Here is a 24,509-nt window from a genome sequence, read left to right as displayed (position 1 = left end):
TATCCAAATCAGGAGATAGTAAGCTTTCTAGTGTATGTATGTTATACCCAGTAAAAAGAAAGGCAAAAGAGTTCTTAAAAATAATAATAATAAATAGTTGCAGGAGAAAGCATGATGCCCATTAAATTCCCAGAATTATCTAGAAGGCTTGAATTGTCAAAACATACATCCATAGGCCCTAGAGTTCTTGAATCTATCAGAATCCATTGAAGAAGGAAACTGAAAAAAGTGAATTTCTGGTGAGTTCCTTGGCAGTGTTGCTGCAGTTCCAAATATTCTACTCAGGAACCATGGGAATCATGTTTACTTTTAGACTATCATGTTAGATCTACCCAGCTACTTACCAGCTGGGTAGTATTGGTTGTATTTCTTACCTTGTGAAGTCTCTGTATGTGAAATACAATGTTATTGTCCATATTGTCCTCATCTGGTAGATGTGAGGATTAATGGTGTAGTATACCCAAAGCTGATGCACAGTAAACATAAATGTGTTGTAAGGTTATTACTGTTATTATTACAAAGAATATGCTAATGGTCTCTGTACATTTTCTTTGGCCTTAAATTAGTTGGGATTGCTCTACTTAAATGTGAGAAAGCCTTTCTATCTAATCCAAGTCTTTTCTTTGTTTATGAAACTGTCTTCAAAATAATATTTTGGAACTAAAATTTTCCATGCTTTGTCTAAGTCAAGACAAGTTTAAGACAAGATTTTTTTGTCCCCAAGGCAAATAAACAAAATTAGGTAAGCCTTTCTAAGTTTTGAGGAAAGACGTGCGTGCGTGCGTGCGTGCGTGCGTGCGTGCGTGCGTGTGTGTGTGTGTGTGTGTGTGTGTGTGTGTGTGTGTGTGTGTGATGTTTTCATTGTTTTAGAAAAGGAAGGTGAAGGAAATGTCCAAAAATTAAGAGAAGCATAAAATTAGTTCAGTTGGGATATAATAATTCTCAAGAAGAAAATATAAGTTAGCAAAATTAGAAAAGCAGTTTCAGTCTAGAGTTTTGTTGACTGTAGAACAATTACATTTAAGATTCTTCTCTCTCTCCCTCTCTCTTTCTCTCTCTCTCTCTTTCTGTGTTTGTGTGTGCTTGGGCTCATGAAAGAGAGAGGGAGAGAAAGAGGGAGGGAGAGAGGGAGGGAAGGAGGGAGAGAGAGAGAGAGGGAGAAAGAGAGAAAAAGAGAGAGAAGACAGATGTGGCATGGGGAGTGGGACAGTGTCCATGGAACCAGAAGAGTGTTGGAATGCTACAGCAGTTGTGAACAGCCAGATGTAGATGATGGGGATAGAATTTGGGTCCTGCAAAAGCATTACTTATTTGAAGTGCTGAGTGATTGCTCTAGAACCCACATTTAGTATCTTTACCTGGGGTTGGGGGTGCTAAAATGAACTAGGGCAGATGACCAGCAGGAAGTTTGATGAAGCCATACAAGATGCTCGTGGGGAAGCAGAGATCTTTCCTGTCACAGCAATGTCCATTCAGGAACCAGGTCATCAGCATGTCAACCACCTAACCCTAAAAAGGTTTTCATGCAGTTTTAGAACATAGACTAGTCACATTTTAATGGCTTCAGTTAAAATATACCACTGGCCAAATATTTGTTGTGATAAAAACAACTAGCTCTAACTATGGTGTGGCAGATATACCATTATTCAAAATATCTCCTCCTAAATGGAAACTGATTACAAATGTTGATGATAAGCTTGGCCAGGTGACTTACTTTGGTCAATGAAACATAAAGGAAAATGATATGTACCATTTGTGAGCAAGAGCATTTAAGTCTTTAAAGCTTTAATCTACGTGTTTTTTTTTTTCTTATTTAAATTTAAACACTGGGGCTGGAGAGATGGCTCAGAGGTTAAGAGCACTGGCTGCTCTTTCCAAGGTCCTGAGTTCAATTCCCAGCAACAACATGGTGGCTCACAACCATCCGTTATACATAATAAATAAATAAATTCTTTTTTTTTTTAAAAAAAAAGTTTTTTTAAAAAAAATAAATTTAAACACTGACTTGACTATGTGGCTATGTACAATCACAAGTGGGTGCTTTTCTTTCATTTGCATCCTGATAACCAGGACCATGGGATGGAAAGTGGGTGGCAGAATCAAGCAAGAAAGTAGGTTTGTTGTTTCTTTGTTTTAGATGTTTCTGTCTTTATTGTCATTGAGATTTTAAAGCTGCTTGTTATTGGAACATAACTCAAGCTAAACCACACACACACACACACACACACACACACACACACACACAACGCACGCACGCACGCACACACACACACACACACACACACACACACACACACACACCTTCCGTGGAAAGATATTCTCTGTTGATTGAAGCTTGTGTTGGTATATCTAAAGGTGAAACAAAACAAAACAAAACAATAAAAAAACCTTTCTTTTCCTCCACAGTCACCTCAACTAAGACAAAGACAGGCAGAGAAGAATTAGGGACAGCTTGGTGGTGCTAAGTGGAAGAAAAAAACAGCTAAGTTTACTTTGAGTTAAATCTGTTGACACTTTGAGTTAAACCTGTGGTCCATTTGAATTTTGTTAATTGGGCCCTGTAAAGAATAGGATAACTGTTCCTTTTGTTTGTTTGTTTTCGTTTTTTAACAACAAATAGCTTTTGGACTGATGCTTAAACAGAGAATAATTAGCTATGCTTGAGCAAAGATATGGCTGATAATGGTTCTGCTCACAGAGGAGAGGGCATCTTCATCACTCTGCAGTAATGCTCCATGGAACTGACACCACACACATACTCACATACTCGTAGAGTAACACTCAGACACTCTTTCATTAGAGGACATTAAGAAGACAGATGGGCAAGTGGGTAGTAAAAAAGACTAAGGAGAAAGTTAAGGGTGATTCTGACCAAGTGACTTTGAGTAAGTCAATGATATTTTTTTTTTGATAAAGCAAATAACAAACCTGGTCAAAGAAAAGAAAATATAATAGCTAATTGCTCCTTGCATCAGTCTCAGAGATATATGCAATAATAATGTGTGTCACTATGCTATCCAAGGCAAAACTCAAGGATGAGGGCACAGAATGATTAACTGTAAGAGCCAGAGATTGGGAGGATCTGGAGGGAAGCAGTGTCCCGTGTATATGACAGGATTGCTGTTCTCATGAACTCACAGCAGCTGAGGATGCCTGGATAAGATCAAGCCAGTTGGCATTTGTGTGTGTGTGTGTGTGTGTGTGTGTGTGTGTGTGTGTGTGTGTGTATGTGTGTGAGTGTGTGTATGTGTATGTGCGTGAGTGTGTGTGTGTATGTGCGTGAGTGTGTGTGTGCGTGTGTGTGTGTGTGTATGTGTGTGTACGTGTGTGTGTGTGTGTGTGTGTGTGTGTACACGTGTGTGGGTGTGTACGTGCGCGTGCGCGCGTGCATGCGTGCGTGTGTGTGTGTGTGTGTGTGAGTGTGTGTGTGTGTGTATGTGCGTGAGTGTGTGTGTTTGTGTGTGTGCGTGTGTGTGTGTGTGTGTATGTTCATGAGCACCCCCCCCCACTGAGGCGCTATGGACAGTTGATTGCTTCCATGGAAGGAAAGTCAGATATTCATAAGGATGTGGGCCAGGCGGTGGTGGTGCACGCCTTTAATCCCAGCACTCAGGAGGCAGAGGCAGGCGGATCTCTGTGAGTTCGAGACCAGCCTGGACTACAGAGCTTCTTCCAGGACAGCCTCCAAAGCCACAGAGAAACCACATCTCAGGGGAAAAAAAAAGGGGGGTGTGTGTGGCCCTGTCGGACCAGTGGATGCCCCACACAGAGAAGTAAATGGGCCGCACAAATTGGACTCTATGGATTATTTTTTAAAAACAAAAGGAGGAGTCGGGAGGAGGAGGGAAAGAGGAGGGAGTATGGAGGTGAGGTACATCTAGGAGGAGTTAGGGGGCAAAGTGGGCGGTGACTGGGATCCAAACTCACAAAGAACTAATGAAATACTTTAAAAGAGGTGCACAATGGCTTATACAGTTGTCTGTCTAGATGTGCAATAGTAACATGGCCCTCGTGCCTCAGAGGCAGAGGCGCTGAGGTAGTGGGCCACGCGGTCATTTTGAACTGCAATTTCAGTTCTGAGGCTGAGGAATCCATCAAGTGAATTATATGAAGTCTTTTTTAGAGTCAAGCTGCTTATTAATAATATTTTATAGAAGGCATTTTAGTGTTTTATGAAATATCTTTTTTAACCTTTTTTTTTAAAAAAAAAAAGTCATATTTTAAATAGCCATGGTTTGGGCTCATCAGACAACTTAAACTGTATTTGAAAAGTTTTGGGTTCAATAAAACTGAAGCCGATTTTTGCCAAGCACCTTTCCCTCTCATTTTAAAAACCATATGTATTTTAAAGGAAATTTAACCCATGTGGTTTTCATTTATATAAATTTAAATAATCAAAATGGTATTTTTTTTACAAGCCTGTTGATGTCAAATAAGCTTTCTGAGCCCTTTAAAGAGACTTTTCTTCTAAAAACAAGAGGCGATGCTTTGCCAAGGGTAAATGCATTTCAACACCAAGAGGCCCATGTTAGTGTGTAACTGCAAACTTCTGATTCCGCGTCCCTTCTGTGTCTGGCAGCATGAAACCGTTCCTGCTCGCCACAGGACTGGGGCCCGGACTCCCTTTATAATGAAATAAATATATTAAGGCTGTAAAAATAAGAAAAACGAGGATGATCGTTTAAACATTTCAAGAAATTATTGGCAGTATGAGAGGCTGTGCAAGTAAACCAAAAGTGTGTTCACACAGCTGTCAGTAATTTATTGAGATTCCATCATGGGCATGGCCTTGGGAAACTGGGAAGATGGTAGAGAGAATAAGTTACCTTACCTCAAAATTAAGAACTGAAGTCTTTCAAATATACCCTTTTTAAAATTCTCTAAAATAAGGAGAATCTTAGAAAGTCCAGTTGAGTGATGTTTTAGTGGAATGAAATTTTAGTTGGGTTTAGGATTTTCAGATACCCATAGACTAAATACCCACATAGCAGTCAGTAAGGTATCCTTTCTGAGTATGGATACATGTCTGGGAGTGTGTTTCCAGAAGAGATGGACATTTAATTCAATGGACTGAGTGAGGAAGCTCCACCTTCACCCTGTGTGGGAGGCCCCACCTGAGGGTCTGGGTAAAACAGAGGGGAAAGAAAAGGGAAAGTGTTCTATGCCCCCAGGAGTTGGGTCACAAATCCCTTGCCCTTCAGCGCCAGAGCTCAGATTTTTCTGCTCTTTGAACTTTGAGTTTTATGCCATTGATTCTCTGGGTTCCCCAGCTGGTCTTTATCTTCACACTGAAAGTTACAGCAGTAGGTTCTCTGGTTTTGAGATTTCAGGACTCAGGCTGAGTGACTCATCTGCTTCTAGGGCTCTCCAGGTTGATGGAACTTCACAGCCTCCGTCATCACAGGAAGTTCTCTCTCTCTCTCTCTCTCTCTCTCTCTCTCTCTCTCTCTCTCAATAATAAATTGCACTTAGACTGGACTGGAGAAAGACATTGAGCCTTATCATTTAGCATCAGTACTCATTGAGTATCTACAAACCATGCACCGTTCTGGGTGCTTGATGAGGAAGACCGTCACGTCACACACTAGGCCCCTCTGTCCTCACGTAGTTCACATTTGTGAAAAGTTTCACGTCTGGTATGTTGGAAAGCATCGGATTCTCCCTTCCCACAGTAATGAACTCAGCAGGTTGGGGCTGTAGTACCACAAACAGTGTGATACGAGCATGAGCAGATGGAAGGGAGCCAGCAAAGAAGCAAAAGACACCAACTTTCCAAATCTGTTTGGGGTAAAAAGCACTGATCTTATTAACACAGTTGAAAAACCTTTTGGAAAAAGCAGGAAGCATTAAAGTAGGCAAGTGCGATAAAGCAAGGGAATTTTCACCATCTCCCAAACCTGCCTGGCCTCTCTGTGTGTTTGACTGTAATCCATCTCACTGAGGTCAGTCAGCGCGTCCTGTTCCTAGTTTAACAGTGTGCACTTCAAAGATAAGATCCCATTCTTTCCTTTCTTATTACATGCTGTCTGGCCGCCAGGCTGCTGAATTGAACTCAAGGATGCTTTTAGATTGGTGCCATGAAATACTCAATTCACCGTATCTCCATAAAACATATTACTGTCCCTCAGAGAATGATACCCAACAGAAACAGTAAAGAGCAACTTATCTAGCATCTAACAAGCATTTCTTTTCCCAGAATGGGAAGCATCGCATGTAAGTCTTAGCATTACAGAGCGATCACAATGAGTACATTGTAAGGCAGCCCACGCCAACCATTGTGGCTGGAAAACCTACACTACAGTGCTTGTCCTTGAAGACCTGAGACAGGTGAAGTTCCATTTCAAATGAAATGGAGTGAGCAGTCCAATTTTCTGGAAATGCCAAAGAGAGAAGCCTCTGTAGGTTTACTCTGTGGGAAGGAGGACCATTCGGCACTACATGAGAGACTAGAATAGATGTCTGTTGAGAGACCTTGTGGCCCGCTCTTAAAGGACCACAGAATCAAGCCTGCTCCCAGGCATTTATATCGACTTTGAGCATCCCGAGGTTTATAGTCTCTCAGAAGCATTGATAAAGGTGCCATAGCAGGAAGAACTTGCACACAAATGGTTATTTAGTCAACAACATTGTTATTTGCTATTTTCTGCTGGAAACAGACTGAAACTTTATGCAAACAGTTCACCCTGAACAGTGGAACACATCATTATTCCTAACACATGTCATTGGGAACAAGCTTTAGTTTTTCTTATGAAGCCCTAACTTCCAATGGGAAACTGTTTCAAGTTTCTATTGGACACTATAGGATGGCTCATCAACATACAATCAGTACACAACATGGTAGGGAAACATAACTAGGAAATGTCATCAGAATGCTTGTTTCCTAATTTGCCAGTCAGTACAAATTTTTTCTCAGAAAATTAAGCACATATGTAGTTATGGCTGTTCTGGTGTTTCACCTTCCATACAGTGTCTGTGAACTGTTCCATTTCAGTCTCTGGAGAATGGAATCTGGGATAGCTAACATCATTTCCACAGATATGTGTGCGTGCGCACACTCACACACCCACAAGTTTGTTGAGAATTATTTTCAACATGTTTTGGTTTTATGCACAATCCTTTCCCCAACTCTTCAGAGATGTCTGTCTTTTATCTACTTACCCAGCTTTATACCCCACCCCCATCAAGGCCAATTTATGCTGCCCAAATATTCTTGGATGTGTGTCCTTTGCCTGCAGCATGGTCGACTTACTAGGGGTACACTTTTAGAGGAAACCAACCCTTCCTGTCTCAGCAGATGGCAACTGCCAATAGCTCTGCAGCTAGGGGTAGGACTTCCTGTATAACTCCTTTCTGGGTGCTGGGATTTGGCTAGGCTTGGGCTTACACAGGTCTTGTTCATGCTGAGGTACTTCCGTATTCCTTCAAGGTCTGATCATTTACTTATTGCTCTTAGAGGCTTGCTTTTGACTGGACTTAGAAATAGATGTAGAATTCTCATCCTGGACAGCCTATGTCTCTTGGCAACCTGTTCCTGGGATTTTGTGTGGCTTCCTATATTCTCTTGCCTAAAAATTTAGCATATACTTAGTGCATCATTTCTTCAGATCAGCACATCGGTGTTTGTGTTACAAGGAATGTGAAGGAACAAGATGCTGAATTTGGGGTACTTAGGTCCTGGGTTTCTCTCATCTTTGTTTAAGTGCTTTCTGACAACATATTGGCAGACATCGTCTTCTTTGGAGATTGAAAAGCTTTCAGATTCTACTAGCCCTTTTGGGCCCTAAGCACGGAGGCATGGCAGTATCTGTCAGTCCAAGAATATCCTTCTCTTCGGTTTGTTTGGCTGGTTGTTTTTTTGTTTTTGTTTTTGTTTTTGTTTTATTCACTTCATACTCAAGTTGAGGACACTCAGCATAACACACACAATGCATCTGTAAACAGACTTGTGACTCCTCTATCTGGTACTCTGTTGCCTGAAACAATAATGCCCCTTAATCAACAGCATGCAAACTCTGTCATGGATCAAGATCCCCTCCCCATTTTGTGAGACAATGCTGTATTTCATTCCCCCCACTGGTTTGGACCATATAACCCTTCCACTCTTCACCAGAGCATCAGAGTTACTTCTGTGGCCATGTGCTTCTCATAGAAAATATGAAGCTTATTTATGTCCATCATCATTTCGATGAGTTTCCGACAGCCCGTGGCTGGAAGGATATACTCAGCTTCATCTTTACATAGCCAACTGCCTAAGACTTGCCACAAAAAAAAGTGTTATTTTCTTTTTTAACAAACACTAAAAGCCTTTATTGAATGAGAGTTCAAACGAAAACCCATTCACTGAAGTGGTAGATTCAACCTAATATTAAATACATAACTATTTCACTGTAGCTAGAGGTTGTAATAAAAGATTAAGTGGATTTATTTCAGTGGGGGTCCCCAGCCACCACCAAAGCACCTCAGATCTCTGGCCTGGGGTTCTTTCCTGTAATGTAACTCATTTGATTCTTTTGCACTTGGCACCTTCAAGGGTAACAGAACCCTGTGGCTTCTGAGTTATCATTTCATGCTTCTGATTGGATAATTATTCCCATCTCCTCTTGCTCAGGCTTCTTCTGTACTGTTTCCTTTGTTGTACATTTGAGCTTGCACATACTCTCTCTCATCTGCTCCCTAGCAATCTACCTGTGAGCGGCTCTGGATGTGAATACAAGGCGTTGACTGTTCACCATGCTTTTCGTGTGCTGTGAGCTGCTTTCTTACTGCTTCTCTCCAGTTCCTTGCCACTGAGAAACAAAGATGTTCGTTTAAATGGCTAGGCTCCTGTCATGTCAAGAGGAAATGGTGCCTGGGATGGAATGGATGCTTTGAGTAGCGCTGAAGGCTGTGCCTAACTTGTGTCAGCAACAAAATGGCAAAGGAGCTCTCACCAGAAAGGGAAGTAAAAAGCCTCCAAGGAGAGTAGCCATTTTCTCAGAAATACCAGGCTCTTCTCACAATCCTGATAAATGAACTTGAAATCTAAGATTCTGTCAGAGATCCAGGCTGTATTCTCAGTTAAAATCCAAGCACAAACCGAGCTCCCATGGAGCTGAGGCCATTCCAGGCTCCCATTCTCTGCTAGATGTCCATCTTTGTGGGTCTAAACTCAGTGCTGAATTCTATAAAAAAAAATTCCTGAAATAGTCATTAGCCAAACAGCACTTAACATTGTGGCAATGGAGGAGACTCCTGTTATCTTGTTATTTGAAAATACAGTATGTAAAATATAGCCTTGTTTTATTGCACCCACATCGATACACACAGCAACATGCAGTGCAAAGTGAAATTAGACACACCAAAATAACAGTTTGGAATATCCGCAAGTGCTTGGATTATAAAAGGATCTTATATTTTTCTTTACAGTCATTTTTATTTTTATAGTGAACTAAGACATCAAATGTTACATGTTGTAACTTACACCACAAGCAACTTGGCCTCCTGTATAAAGGGCTCTCACTGGGATTTACATATAAAACCAGCAAACAAAGCAAAAGACCAAGTTGGGCTTGTTTAATTCCTGAAGCAGTAACTTGGTGTTTTCCATAATGATTTACTGTCTCCAAATATGCAAACAGATACTAATAGACTTCAAATTAGCTTAGTTTTCCTCAGGACTTTAAATGTTACCATTCACTGTTTCACTGGGTGTTTCTCTTGTGTCTAACATGACACTATTTCCAGGTGGTTCAAGAGGAAATTGTGTAGAATTAAAAACACCAAGGAGACTGTTTAGGAAGTGATGTCATCACATTATTTTCAGACATTCAAATTCCTTTGTATTGTTCCCTTCTTTTATCCATAGGAATATCTCCTTCATTTGGTATATTTAAAGATTTTTTTCTGCTCCCCTTAATGCCTCCCCAAGTTAGGTCTTTCTTTTCTTTCTTTCTTTCTTTTTTTTCTATTTGGTGTTTTTTGATCTCCTTCCAAAAGTTTTATGACAGCTGCATTTAAATGGCTGCTTCAGGCAACAGAAGTCAAAGATGAAATTGAATTATGCTTCCAGACTTGGCACACAAAATCAAGAAAATTTTCATTAATCACGATTAATTAATACAGAAACACAGTGGTAGCATTATGATTATGCTGTATCTGGAACTTGGACTATTTTCAGCTGACATTTACATGGTAGAGGGGAAAAGGGAAGTAAGCCTTTGCTGGCATATCATTTCATAATAGACAAGCTGGGTAGAAAGAAAGAAAAGGGCAAACAGGACTCAGGAAGAGATGCTATGGATTTGTGGAGGCGAAGAGTGAAGGGCATTGAGGGTCCTTTCACTCTTGATGATTTCACGGAGAAGTAGTTTGTGTGTCACAGGTATCCTCCATGCCATTTTTTTTTACTATGCCTCACTTTGTAATGCCTGGTGTCACCATGGACATGACTTGAAATAGTAGTAACATATTCCAGTGACTAATAAAACACATTTGGAAATATCTCTTCTCTATAAGGCACTGCCTACCCATGTTCTTTTGTATGGACTCTTTTCCTTTGTTGCAATAAACTTATAAGTAGATTATTTGGAATGCATGTCATAATTTAACAGTATTTAAACAACTGATAAATCTAAGGGACCAACCACAACAGAAGAGGAGTATTTCTTAAGGGGAGATATGTGAAGAAAGAGAGATGGATGACGGAAGGAGAGAAGAAAATGAATTAATAGTGAATCTGGGACCTTGTTTGGTGTCCCACAGCAGGCATCCTTATAGTTGGGTGGCAGAAGTAAGAGACTCACAAGTTGAAGGCTGGTCTGAGCTATGTAATAAGACCTATTCTCCGTATTAAACAAAACAAAACAAAAAGAGTAAGTCCACCCGTCAGTTTTGCAATCACATCAAGTAACAGATAAGCACAGTTCCTGTGAGTGGTACACAATGCTAAGTTGACCATACAGCCGTGGGTCAGCCTGCTGAGTTCTTCTGTATTTGTTCATGCATAGGCAGAGTGATTTGAGTCCATTTCCCTGGGACACACTGGGCTCTGTTCTCCACCTTTTTGATTAGGTGGCTAACTGGTTCAAGATCTCCCTAATGCAAGGCAAGGATGCAGGAGAAAAAAAACCTCTGTCGTCTGAGTATTCTTCAAGAATCATAAACCTGATATCTGTAATATCATTGGTCAAAGGAAGTCAAATAAATGACTTAGCATTAGTGAGACAGAGCTATGTGTAAGACTGGTGAATGTGTCCATGAATCCAAGAAAGAACAATGGGAAGGGAGTTTATCATCCTAGGAGCAGACGGGGGAAGCAGATGTGCGAGTAAGGCAGATGTGACAGAAAATAGAAATAGTCACAGTGCCTTTATGCTCTTCCTTGGCTCATGGCTAAGCACATTTTAGAAATTGATTTAGGCCTTCAAGGGGAGCTGTTTCAGCTGTAGAACTTCATCTTGAACATCACAAATTCTGCACTGACTTCAGAGAATACACTCTCCAAACGTTTGTAGGTCAGAGTTCCATGTTAGAAACAACCTTTCCCTCTTCTATTTCAACATGGAGTCTTCTTCATCTGAGCCACATAAGAAAGAGAGAATGTTTCTTGTCTGGAGGCCTGTGAATTTCCATTTGTCATTAATTTTGAATCATCCTGTCATTGTGACAGCTCCGTGGCCTTTCAGAGAAAACATCAGATAAGGGAGGTAGGTGGAAGACAGGCTGTGGTTTGAAATGCTCTGTGCGTATGAGCTATATATGGAGGAGGATCCAAAATATGCCTCTTACATGACAGAGCTGGTGAAAGACAAATCATGCTCTAACCAGTGAGGATTTAGAGCATCAGCCCTCTACCTGCTTCTGTATCTAGTTGTCTGACTTTTCGTTCCATGAAGTACCTACTTTTCTATAACCTGAAAAATAAGGTATTTAGTCATATAGCCAAGCTTACCTGTGTAACTTAAAGAACTATATTGAGATATGAAGTTTAGGGTTCTGATGAAACTAATAGATTCTACTTTCAGGAATCTATAAAAGCATGGTGGCATAGGAATCTGTTATAACAGGTGCATGACATCTAGATTATATTGGGATCAGAACAGTGTTCCTGAACAGACATCAGGCATCTTTTGTCTCCCTTGGACTCATCCAGTATCTACTGCTTTTGGACTACAGGAAGAAGGCAGGAACTGACAACTAGGGAACCCTGTCCCCCAGTCACTTGTGATGATGTGGCCCTAATTAGGAAAATGAGATTTTCTTTCGTGTTGATTTACATCTTGAGCAGTGACACCCTGGGATGGAATCCTGTGAACAGACAGAGGCAAATGGCAGGGCACTAAACAAATAGATTTCCTCATTCCCTCACCTAAACCCTCAGCACTGGTTTGGAAATGGTAGGACCATTTCTAAGAGTTGAATGTCTCTTCTTTGGCCACATGCATTCTTTCTTTCCATTAAATTATTTTATTTAAAACAAAAGTTATGTTATTGTAGAGTAAAACATACAAAATATGTTCCTTCTACTGGTTGACAATGTAATTCCGTTCTATACAACTGCTGCAGGGGGTTTATGCTTATATTCACAGCTGTCTGAGGAGAAGTCCAGCATACCAAGGACACTCTCACCTCCACCCCCACAGAGAATATTCTCTTAAAGAAGGCATGTAACATCAGTCCAACCATATAAGCCATCTCTCTCTCAATGTTAGTAGACACAGAGTTGAGTAATTAGAATTGAAATCCCCAACTTTCTTGTACTCTAATATTCTTGTTTATAACATGAGAGCATCCTCTAAAATAATGTTTAAAGTCAGCCGAAAATCTGGACAGTGAGAAGAGCAGGCATGGAACACCAGGAAAGATCTAGACCCTTGGTATAATGGGAAACCATAAACGATAAAGTGACAAGAATATAGTGGGGTCCCATGTTTAAGAGAGACTGTGTACCCGATGCCTGATGTGCTGGAGGTCTAAGGGGCATCTGAGGCAGAAATGTGCTTGCTAAAGTAAGTCTGGTGGAGGGTGACCTTCCCAACAAAGATGAAATCCATCCTGTAGAACCAAGCCTAAAACCAGACTGCGTTCTCTAAAGGGCTCTGCCGCAACCTTCACTTTACCCAAGAGTTTGTTTATTCTGAAGTTTTACTTACCTACCATCAACCGTTCTGTGAAAATATTAAATGAAAAATTCTAAAAGAACCGATTTATACCTTTTAAATAATTCTATATTGGTATATTATTGTAATTTTCTATCTCGTCATTAGTTAGGTTAATCTTTTACCATTCCTAATTTATTAATTAAGACTTATCATAAGTCTGTATAGGATAGAACATGGCATCTAGAGATTGGATAAGGTTCTATCCATGGTTTCAGGCATTTTCTGGGTCAGTCAGGGAATACATTCCCCATGCCAGGGCTAGTGTATGTACTGAATATGGAATAGATCTTCCTTCAAACATGGAACACTTTACAACAAACACTCCTGTCTCAAATCCTCTGCTGAATGATGTTTGAGATCAGATAAGCATGGTCCAAGAGATGGGACAGGAATCTGTAGGAACAATGGAGCAGATGCCAAGAATCTAGCCACCGATATCGTGCCATGGCTTTCAAGAGATTATGACTCCTGAGCTGTGGTTGTAGTTTACTGGTAGACTGTTTGCCTCATAGTCAGGTAGCCCTAGATTAGAGTCCATGTACTGCATAAAACCAGACATAGCAGTGCATGCTTGAACCCCAGCACTAGGGTACTAGAGACAGGAAGATCAGAATTTCAAGGTCATCCTGAGTTACACAGGCAGCTCAAGGCCAACATGGGGTTACATGGGGTTCCATCTTAGAAAAGAGAGAGAGGGAGAGACAGAGCGAGAGGAGAGAGAGAGACTATCAGTGGAAGTAACCCACACAAGGATGAATATTTTGTTAGCACGTCTATAGAAGCAGAAAACATTGTCCTGGATGGGATTTATGGCTGTCAGCCCAGAAACCTCACTGCAAATCATTTTGAAAACCATGTTTGTCAACAGAAAATTAAAATGTCTTTAATGGTAGTTGTTTAAATGCCGTCTCTTGTGTTCACCACAGCCTCCTTTCCTGGGGAGAAAATTTTCAAATTTGTCATTATTATCCTCTCTTGGAAGTGGCTCAAGGCAGTTGTTACATGAACATAAACCCAAACACAACAATCAGCTTCCAAATCGGATGCCAATGTCATGTACGGAAACAGCGCGACAACCACAGCAGAGAGCAGAGCAGCAGGCTTGTCAGGGTGCCAGTGGAAGACATTGTCTGCATCTCCCTCACTAGATCTGCCTTTAGGAAGTTCTGGTTTCCAAATCTGACCCAGGGTTTCTGGAATGACGAGGACTACTATCTTAGGCTGCAAAGTCCCATTCAGCACTAGTTTGAAATAAATGTGTAACTGAGAATTACCCAGGTGTCCCTGTTCAGGCTAAGAACACGATGATGTGATAATGTCGCTCCTTTTACACACAGAAAAACCTCAGAGCAGACAGGGGTCTTATTAAGTCACTTGCATTTTCATGTTGTTTATGTAGATTTCAATTCTTCTCAACGTGGCTTATACATTGCTATTTTCTACCTGGGTTCATCTCTATGCTTGCGGTAGGTTTTCAATACAATATCACGTTGTGAAAAAGAATGTTAGGTTATGTGTCATCTTTACCACACGTTTACAGAAAGTCATATAGCCACAGAAGCTTTTGAAGGCTCTCTCCAACCTGTAAATAAGGGTAATCACACTTCACCTTTGTGTCCTTCAGGATAAAGGAAAGGAACTCTCCCAAGTGCAAGGTGTGGCACTTAGCAAGTTCATTTCCTGGAAGATCTACAACTGAGCCCCACTTCAGTTCAGAAAGACAAGTCTCCTGCCATGCTAATCCTTGGCCTTGGGTTAAGTTACTGGAGCCTCATCTTTTCAAAATATAACCTGTACCCATCGTTCAGACCTATAAACAATCATGGTCCCACATATCACAAAAATGGCAATGAACCTTGGTATTTCACTTTATTCTCTAATATCTTTTCTATACAACCACACAGAAGGTCGTTCCTTTCTCTTATGGTTAGTGAAAGGAAGGATAAACAGATTTACTGAAGTCCTTCTACATAATAGCTATTTTCGGTTCCCACAAACATTTATTGCTTGTCTATTGGCAGAAGATAGAAAGTTGAACAGGAATTTTTCTTCATAAGCCTGCTATCCCCTTAGGGAGAAATCTGAGCCATGCCACACCACCTCTTTTATTCCACAGTCAGCTAAGGTAGGTGTTGTGTACGGTTCTATTGTGTCTTGATATTTGCTGAGATCATGCCACAGGCAGCCTTTTGCTTGTGCTTTCGGGATAGGGAAGTGCAATGTAGTTTACACTTTAAACATATGGTATATAGTGATGCTTTTTTTAAAAAAAAATTAAGTGTTAGAATTTGTTATCTAGGTTCATATGGAAGGACTAAAATTGTGATGTAAGGTAGAAAGTGCACTTAGCCCTGTTTTTAATCTCTGGTAACACAGATAACAACAATAATAATGTAAACAAGTAACAAGTAAAATTCATATAGAGAAAAATAAATGAGTTTTTTTTTTTTCATTTACCAAAGACTGTGGCTTGATAATTGTCGTGCTAGAAGTAAACAAGGGCTTAGCGGTAAGCTTGTGTGAACAGAGAATTCTTGAGGTGATTCACATTTTGTCTGTCACACGAAAAGTATGCATCTGAGTTCTACAATATACGTCAATCCCCGTGTTTTGTCCCCTCAGTAACTCGAAGGTAAGCATGGTTTAAGTTTGTATATACTTTGCCAGCTTCATTGCATGGGCTCTATTTGAACTCAACGCTGTTGTGTCGATTCATCAGTTCTGAGCAGAAGGCTATCTGGTGTTTCTCCTAGAGCAGGATCTTTTGTTTGTCTCACAGATTGAAGATTGTTGCTCCTGCAGTAAAACACTTTATTTCTTAGAACTCAAAGAGGCATAAAAGATTCTGACAATATCTACCGTGAACTGACATGGTAGGGAGTTGGTACTAGTTTCTTCAGGATAAAGGGAAGTGATACTCTCCTCTCGGAAGATACCAACCCTTGGGGTTGATACTCTCAACCCTCAAGTTGTCCATCAAGTAGAGAACCTGATGAGCATGATTACAAGTCACAAGTTGAGCTTTAGTTTTCCCAAGCTGGCTGCAGAGACAACTTGTCTAGGCTCCCCACGAACAGCCACAGCCCAAGGAATGTGTGTTTACCCAGACCTTTTCCATGGTTTACTTCTGAAAATTGGTTCAATCACATGGGAATTGAGTTAGACTTGTGGAATTATAATCTTTGACTGGTACAAAACCCAAATGAGTTTCTATAGGGTTTAGAAATGAGAGTGAAGCTTCCAAAATGAAGGAAGGTAGGCATTCTCATCTACCTTGGAAACCTACCTTTTCAAACATGGATTCCTACCACCAAGTCCTCTGGTTTCGCTAGATATAACATAGAAAAAAAAAGCAAAATCTTAGGGAGACATAGTGAAAAGTACTTTCCATTTCTTGTGTAGCTTACTTGAAAGGTAGAAGTATACTGAAACTTCCCTTGTGTATGACCCCCTATTAAAGCAGACTTGCTTAGAAGTATATTTTTAGCATACAGCTGATTTTATAACATACATCTGTGGCAAACTTAAGTGAAGGTTAATAAATAAATTCCATCTCTGGGAATCTGCTAGCTATTATATCTGCATTTCTAAATACAAAAAAGGGAATAATTGAGACAGATGCTTTCTTTGAAAATGCATTGCTTTTCCTGCTCAAAATAAACTCTGGTAACTAACAAAAAGAAAAGGCTTACCCTTAGCCTGCAAACCCACTAAGCAATGGAGAACTTGCCTTTTCTAGCAGGAACACTCAGTAGCTGAAAGCAGATCATTGCCAGGAAGACGTATTTACCAATATTAAAAGGTCTTGGCCCATCATAGCTAGTGTGAGATTTGGAATATAGCTTTTGTTGCCAAGGTGACAAACACTTATAAATATAACACATCTTCTAATGTGCTTTTAACTTGGTATTTTTATGGCTTTTAAATCAGATACCATTAGCAAATATATTAGGTAATTTAGCTGAAAGACCATTTTCCTCTAACACTTTTTGTTACATTTCCCCAGGTATTTCAGGAAATGTCTGTTGTGACATCCTACTCCTGCCAGGCTTCCAACGTAACGGGATACATAAAGTACAGCTGGTAAAGATTAACATATATTACCTTGCTTTTTTGTATCGATCACTGAAAAATGTACAGAAGAGAGTTAAATTTGTAGTCTCCTTGAAGAGCAATCATTGTTCCTATTGTTATTTTGGGGTTTACACCTCCTCCCCCAAATAACAGTCTGGTGTGAAAATTCAATACCTGAGGAAAAGGTTTTTGGGACAGCTTAATAACTATATATTAACACTCCCCCCAACCTCCACACCTAACTGCTTTCCTTTAAATATCAAAAAGAGAAGGCTAGGAAGAAAATAATTACAATAGACCATTTAGAGGACTAGTATTTCCACAAGCCTTAAGTTTATTGTTCCAAACAATAAGCCCAACAGCCCAGGCAGGGAAAGAATTAGCTCAAAATGCATTCAGTGAATTCTTACAAGAAAGCTTTCGAGGTGGACATGTTTGTCACATCAAAGGTAAAAATCAGATGAGACATCTTTAAAGTCTAAATTTGCGCTTATTGTTACTTTATCATAAGTTCTCCTTAGAAGAGTGTTCATTCATTCATTCATTCATTCATTCCTTGGCCTCTCATTCATTCAGCCAATAGTCATTTAAGAAGTACCAACTGGCATGGCAGATTCCAAGCTGAGTAAGTCCCAGGTCTCAAGAAGAATGTATTAGAAAAGATTCTGGATTATATATACATGCAGTATACACAACAATGACTAAAAGCTGAGACAAAGACTCCATTCAAAGTTCAGAAAAGAGGACCTGAAGGAAAGACAGTCTTGGCCAACTGCTTCCAGAGACTCAAGATAAGAATGGGGAACATATACTTCATTTAAATACTAAAGCTGTAGAGAAGTCACATTTCATATAGTAAATCCAGAGTTGCTATTTTCTTACTATGTGATTTTTGCATGCCTCTCTGTTGCCCTCTCTTGTAATTAATTATCCTTGCCTCCTGCATAGCTCATGAAGGACAGGTGACAGGGATGATGGGATATGGGAAGTGTAGATAATTGAATTCTTGGAGAAAGAAAGATGCTATGAAAACATCCAGCACCCTTATTATTCCAAGCAGTAGCATTTTAGGTAATTACCATATAACACCGCACCTTTGCGAGTGTGTGGTTTGCTTTTTTATAGACAGACAAGTGCCAATGTTGATTTTCTCTAATGATTTTGGAAGTAATTTTTATCCTACATACAAAACATAATCATCTTTAGATTGTATTTGAGTAGATTTTGTTGTTTATCAAGGTCTGAGGCAATTTCACCACAATTATGAAGAGCGGTACCCAACGAGTGCCACTCTCTCACTGAGTATCTAGAACTCGGTTTTGTAGATAGGGCAACAACTTCTGCAAAACAAACAGCACTTGTGTGTGTGTGTGTGTTTCTGAATGTGTGTGTTTACATGTTTATATGTTTCTTTGTGTGTGCTTATGTGTGTATGTGTTTGTGTGTGTGTGAATGTGGTTATGTGTTTCTCTCTCTGTGTATTTATGTGTGTTTCTCTCTCTCTCTCTCTCTGTGCATGTGTGCATTTATGTGTGTGTGTGTGTGATGGAGCCTGGGGCCTGCCAACAAGAGCTGGGAACGAGCTGAGACTGGCTAGCATACCTGAGGCAGCTGTTACACTGTGGCGCCTGGATTCTTCTCAGACTCCTGGCTGGCTCCCCTGTTCCTCCGCCTCCTTTTCATAGTCTCTCTAACTCTAACCCTCACTGTCTTTCTTCCTCCTCCTGATGCTTTGGTGATTCCCATGGCCTGAGACTCTGGCCTAGCCCTGTTGCCAGACATTCCAGGGCTGTCTGGCTGAGGAAAGGAACCCACACTAGTCTGGTCAGGCCATGAAGTCAGAGAGAAAAACGACCCTCGGCACTCTTATCTGCTTCATCTTTCCTTTCTCCCATTCATTCCTTCTTATTCTGAGTTTTCTTGCTGGAGATTAGCCATGCATTGTCATGGCAACCAGGGAAAGTGACAGTTTGAGGAAGATTGGCTCTTAGGTCCTGAAACTTGCCTCAGGCTTTGTCAACAAGACTTTGTCTATCAACTTGACCTGGGATTTGCCAGGCATTCCCTAATAAAGAGCAGCCTGTTGAAGGAGCTTGTGGGAGTCCCTGCTTTCCTTGTGTAGCTGGGGCTTCTCACAGGGCTACTTCAGGAGATGCTGAAAGCCGAGCGGTCACACAGCATGCAACTCTGAGGATTTAAGACAAGAATGAAACTTGTTTCTGCCTTTTTTTTTTTTTCAGTTTAATCTGGCTTCTTATGATTTAAGGTAATTTCTCAAAGGCTGTCACTAGGATTGGATAGAATTAATATAGTCAACCAGGATGAAATAAAAAATATGTCAGTACCAAACAAGCATGAGAAAAATCAAAGACCCCAGACTCTGGAGGCCTCAGTACCCTCGACAAGGTAGAAGGTATGTATCCCCAGTGAACAGACCAGGGCCATTTTCCCCAAGAGACAGTCTCTGGTTACATTTCTCAGACTTGGGCCCACTGACAGAAGAGAGCAATTACTTATGATCATATATTTTTTTTAATTTGACAAAGATCCCAATCATGGTGGATTAGGTACATTTAATATCTCAATTAATAAGCCCTCTACAATAGTAACATGTCAACTTTGGTTCACAAAATCCACTCCAGTTGATAGTCATCCAGGAAACATCTTTCATGCCTCCATATTAAATTTAATCTGCCCCCTGCTTTATAAGACTTTGTATTCCTGTGCTGGAGAAAAGATGCTTATTTTATCATTCCAATTTAACAGCTTGCTTAGCAAAGTTGATGGGTAGGAGTTTAGGAGCTATCTAGTGAATACCTACTTTGTATATTTACAAAAGAAGTAGCTGTAAGAGAGATACCCAGCAGCATTTTTTTTCTGGTCCCTCTGTTATCCTACTGGTTTTCCATTCATTCAGCAGATTTATCTGTCATGAAGAATTTAAGTTTCATATTTTCTTCTGTCAGTTGTGAAAAGGCCTGTCAGCTGGGGCTTACACTACCGTTTGCCAAAAGGCCCATAGCACACAATAACCATACAATCTTATATTTGTGCTTCCAGCCTCCAGATAATCCTCCACTTTCTTCCTCTGCAGCCCAGTTATGATCAGGCTTAAGTTGCATATTCTGCTTTTAGCCAGATTTTGCTGATAAATGCTATCAGCAAGACTAAAATGAAATACATCAGGGCTAGCTCTTATTACCAGTGTAGAATATGCCTTGACCGTTTTGCACATGACATAGAGACATTATTTGTACAAAACTATCTAATTCACAGGAACAAACCGAAACAAAAAAATAATAAGGGGGGTGTTAGTGGTGTGCCCTTGATCTGTATTTGCTCAATGCTCCGAGATCCTTTTATTCATATACATGGAAATACAGATCTCTTCTTCACATACCTTAGATTAACATCCTATGGAGGTGTGCCTGAGAAACTAAGTTGGAGTGTTTCTGATAAGGATGTAATTTTAAGAAAAAATGTAGTCTTTCCATTATTTATCAATGTCTTCACAAGTAAGACACTTGTTCCTGACATTAACAACTAATCTACCATGATTTGCATTCCCCCTCCAAATGCAGCAGCTACCACATTTCCTTAAATGGAAATTGTGAACTACTAGGAGGCCACACACCATTCTTTTTATACCACCCTGGGTTTGCAGCTATGTGAGAAAGATGCACCATTGCCTCAGCCAAGGAGAGGAAGGGGTTAGCATCGCTCCTGGAACTCGGGAGTCGAACAAAAGCTGGCAGCCTGACACCAAAATAACATCCCAGTGAAAAGCAAAATTGCTTCTAAGGCGAAATTGCCTCATTTGAAAATTGTAGTGATACTGAGAACAATTATGTCACTTAAACTTTCACAATTTTGTTTTTATCAATCAATTATAAGGCTATCATGCAGTTTAAATGCAATTATTTAATAAGGGCATTTGTAACAGTCCAACATAATCAGTTACACTTCGGGCAAGCTCTTCTCTGAGGCTGTGTTTTTGTTAGTGTCTAAGACTTTCTTGTAGTAATAAATACTTTTTGAAAAAGCCAAATAAAATTGTTGTTTTTCAGAAAAATCCCCCCCCCCATTCCATAGTAAATCACTTTCCCCTGTTGCGAATTGAATATCAGAAACTACTCCTCCCACCCCACCCCACCCCCACCCACTCCCACCTTAGAAACTGAGCATACAACTAAAAACTGGTTAAGAGGGACACACATTGTTAACTGGCAGAGCAGTGAAGGTTCTTCGGGAGCCATTGTAATGCTGAGTGTGTTTTGAGCCAAAAACAGCCATGAAATCCAGGGAGTAGGTGGTGGCCTGAGTTGAGTTACCAAGGGAACTACTAAATGATGGTACCATAGATTGCAGACAATGACTTGGATTTTTTAACGAAGAGAATTGCTTATGGGATGCATCTAAGGATGCCTAGATCTGGAGACCACATCATTTCAGCTGCTGTATGGGTGGTCCATTTGTGGACTGTTTGGTCCATTTGGACAGCTGAAAAGATATGTTTTCTGAAGACGGAGTTTCTTTCTAGACAGGTCTGGCAGTCCTTTAGTCCCAAATAAACACACAGAGGCTTGTTAATTATAAACTGTTTGACCAATAGCTCAGGCTTCTTATTGGCTAGCTCTCTCTCAATTATTATCCCATTTCTATTAAACTACGCATTGCCATGAGGCGGTGGCATGCTGTTATGCTCTAGCATATTACTCCTTGGGCAGCTACATGGTATCTCCCTGGAGACTCTCTGCATTTCTCCTCCCAGCATTCTCCTACCTAGTCTAGTAGCCCTGCCTATATTTCCTGCCTGGCTACATCCTGCCTGTCTATTAGCTTTATTCATCAACCAATAAGAGAAACACACATTCACAGTATACAGGACATCCCCCATCAGCTTTCCCTCCAAATTGATGTTTCTGTTAATACTTTATTCTTGTGTTGCCATTGTCCATCTTGATTTCTGTGCCCCCTTGATGACCTAGAAACTTCTAAGATCCCATCCTTCCTCTCTTCCCATCCCTTTTCTTTTCTATGGACATGCTTTCCTATCACCACTCTTTTCTGTTTGTCCTTTTTCTCCAAGATCTATCAATAATCCATGGATGCTATCCACTTAGAACTTTCTCTGCTATGCATCCTGCCATGAAAGCACACACTCCAACTTCCAAGCATTTCCTCTGGTTAGTCTTCTGGAAAAGGAGGGAGTTCTGCCAGTGACTGCCAGGTATTTAGCATTAGCCTTGCAGGCTTAGCTAAACTGGTATAAAGGTTCCAACAAAGACTACCACACAGGACCCAGTTTACTTGTGGATATAGTATAGTCCTCCTTATTTAAAAAATACCAGTATTTCTTCCTTGCTTTAAACTAATTCCACTACTGTAGAGCAGAAGCCAAGTATCTTATGTGACTTCAGCCATCTTCTTTTTGGCTTCTCTAATCTATTCTTCTATATCCCTAAACTTGTCTCAGATACAGAGGCCTTCTCTCTTCATTGTTCACTTTCTCTTGTGACCTTGACCCTGGTATCTGAGATTCCTCTAGTTCTGGCATTTTCTCACTGTTAGCCCAGCTCAAATCCCAAATCCCTCACCAGGCTAATTGACTCATTCCTCATCCTTCTTTCAGATCTACCATTAGAAAATGTACCACTGATGCCCTAAGTCAAGTAGATTCTTAATACGTTGATAAAGCTTTTCTTCAATTAATTCATTATGTTGCAATTTGGGTTTATTTGCATTATTATTTATTGCTATCCTATTCTAGTGGCTCCTCCTAGAGAACAGAAATTTTGGGTTTTCTTTCTGTTTTTTCTGTACTCAGCGAACATTTAAATTATTTCTATTGAATGAAGGAACTCTTTGCAATTCATAGAAATTCTTTTTTAATAAATAAACAAAATAAATAAATAAGGCAGATTTCCAAAACAGAAATTAAATGATAAGGTTCTAAGAGACCCATATATGTTCATAGAGAAATGTTGCAGTAACAAATTAAAATCAGGCTGTTAACAGCAACAACAACAACAACAACAAAACAGATTAAATAACTCATGGTCATTCATAAAACATAATGTGTACTGTAGTTAAAATTAATGAATTAGTACCACATGTGTCCACCTGGCTAAATTTTCAAAGCACATACATGAAGAAAGTGTTCATAATAAAAAAAAATATGTTGTTTTATTTTTCATCAAGTCTGTGGCAGAAGCAGTTAAGACAAGAACAATGGCAATGCAAATATTATTAAGGATAAAATTTGGAAAGTGTAGGGTCCCCAAAGTTCTTCCTCCTCCTTTCTAGCAGTCTTCAGACAGGCAAAAGAGAGATGCAAAGGGGTTCCACTACTACACTCCTTTTCCCCACATCTCTACATCTCCTTCTGCTTTCTGAGATGCTCTTAGGTGCTGTTAGGAACAATTATATAGATCAAGGGTAAAGCTGAGAGAAACACCTATAAGTACAGAAAGTAAAAGTCCCTAGAGAATTATAGCAGTAAAGAAGAAAATCTACTAGGGGAGGAAGGGAGGGAGAAGGGGGCTGGGATTGTCATGTAATTCAATCTTGTTTCTAATTCAAATAAAAAAAAACTCAAAAAAAGAAGAAAATCTACAATATACAAAAATACCTAACTTAGTTTCTTTATTGAATTATTCTACAAAGTTAAGTTTTAAAAAAATTACCCGAACAAGGGGAGCTCATGGACCCCAGACTGATAGCTGGGAAACCAGCATAAGACTGATCCAGACCCCCTGAACGTGGATATCAGTTTTAGGTCTGGACAATCTATGGGGCCTCTGGCAGTGGATCAGTATTTATCCCTAGTACATGAATGGACTTTGGGAGTCCATTCCATATAGAGTGGTACTCTCTCAGCCTAGGGTCTAGGCCCTGCTCCAAATAATATGACAGACATTGAAGATCTCCCATGTAAGGCCTCACCCTCCCTGGGGAGCAAAAAGGGGAAGGAATAGGGAGTCGTGGGGGGGGGCAGGGGAGGAAGGGAAGGAGAGGGAACTGGGATTGACATGTAAAACAAGCTTGTTTCTAATTTAAATTTAAAAAAGAAAGAAATGAAACCAACCAACAAATCTAACAAGATTTGGATGATCTTAGGGCTCAAGAAGAAAGCTAAAAAAGTAAAAGATAGGAATCTTTCTAGGTTCAGTTCTCAACTCTAGACAAGCAGACATTGGAGGCTGAGGTAGCTAATGCATTATAGCTTTAATCACAGCGTGAGTTGCCTCTGTGTTGGGGGGACTGTTGAGTTTTCCCCGAAATATTTCCTTTATT

The 24,509-nt window shown here is 40.1% G+C and overlaps 1 pseudogene; it reads right to left on the bottom strand.

Moving 5' to 3' along the window:
* Positions 1 to 5,577: 5,577 nt before the first annotated feature.
* LOC118239529 lies at positions 5,578 to 14,940 on the bottom strand (annotated as a pseudogene).
* Between the last annotated feature and the right edge of the window lie 9,569 nt (positions 14,941 to 24,509).

This window comes from Cricetulus griseus (assembly GCF_003668045.3).
Source record: "Cricetulus griseus strain 17A/GY chromosome 1 unlocalized genomic scaffold, alternate assembly CriGri-PICRH-1.0 chr1_0, whole genome shotgun sequence".
Taxonomy (NCBI): Eukaryota; Metazoa; Chordata; class Mammalia; order Rodentia; family Cricetidae; genus Cricetulus; species Cricetulus griseus.
Note: the sequence above shows the minus strand (reverse complement) of the source record. Positions and strands in the feature narration are given on the sequence as shown.